This window comes from Penaeus vannamei, chromosome 29, assembly GCF_042767895.1.
Source record: "Penaeus vannamei isolate JL-2024 chromosome 29, ASM4276789v1, whole genome shotgun sequence".
In the NCBI taxonomy this organism is placed as follows: domain Eukaryota; kingdom Metazoa; phylum Arthropoda; class Malacostraca; order Decapoda; family Penaeidae; genus Penaeus; species Penaeus vannamei.
This window is the reverse complement of record NC_091577.1, coordinates 29654657-29655799: the sequence shown is the minus strand read 5'-3', so window position 1 is coordinate 29655799 and position 1143 is coordinate 29654657.

Sequence of the window (1143 nt, the reverse complement as noted above, 5' to 3'; positions counted from 1 at the left end):
AAAAATAAGCAAACAAATGCCACAAAAACATTGGTCGTCTTTTGTTTTTTATTGATTATTGTGTTATTGTTTTTGTTATCATTGTTGGGCTTTTGTAATTATCGTTGTTTTTTATCGTTAATATATTATAAGTATTGCTACAGTTTTCATTATTGTGTTATATTATTAATGTTATTGATACCATTATTCTGTTATCATTAATATTCTATAATAGTTATCATTTATTTTATAGTTACAATTGTGTCACAGTTATCATTATTGAGTCATATCATGATTGTTATAGTTGTTATTATTGATTACCGCTTTTAATCATTGTGTTATCATTATTGATTACAGTTATTATCATGATGTGAATATTCTTCATCATAGTTATCATTGTGTTACTGTTATTATGTTATATCATTATGTTATCATTCCTGATTATAGTTATTTAATTGTGTTGTTATTGTTAATATTTTCATAGTTATTATCATTATGGTATTATTATATATTGCAGTTATAATTATTGTGTGATTATTGTTAATTACAGTTTTTATTATTGTTTATAGTTATCATATTGTGTTTTATTAACAATAGTATTAGTGCTGTGTTATCATTAATAATAGGTATTATTGGTATGCATTAGTTATCATTATAGACAAATTTTATATCCATATTTAGCCGTAAGTTTGTGATTTGATAAATTGATTTCAGTTGTTGTTATTCTTTTGTATTTATTGAGCTTACCTCTGTTCATAATTTCGTGTTTATTCTGTACGTTTGCTGTTGTTTACAATATCAGTTTTTCAGCTATCTACTATCACCATTATCATTTCCATTATTCTTGTTATTATTATTATTATCATCATTATTATCATTATCACTACTGTTATCCTTATCATTATCATTATTGTTATTATTATTATTGTTGTTGTTGTTATCATCATTATTATTATTATTATTATTATTATTATTATTATTATTATTATTATTATTATTATTATTATTATTATCATTATCATTATCATTATTATTATTATTATTATTATTATTATTATTATTATTATTATTATTATTATTATTATTATTATTATTATTATTATTATCATTATTATTATTATTATTATTATTATTATTATTATTATTATAATAATAATAATAATT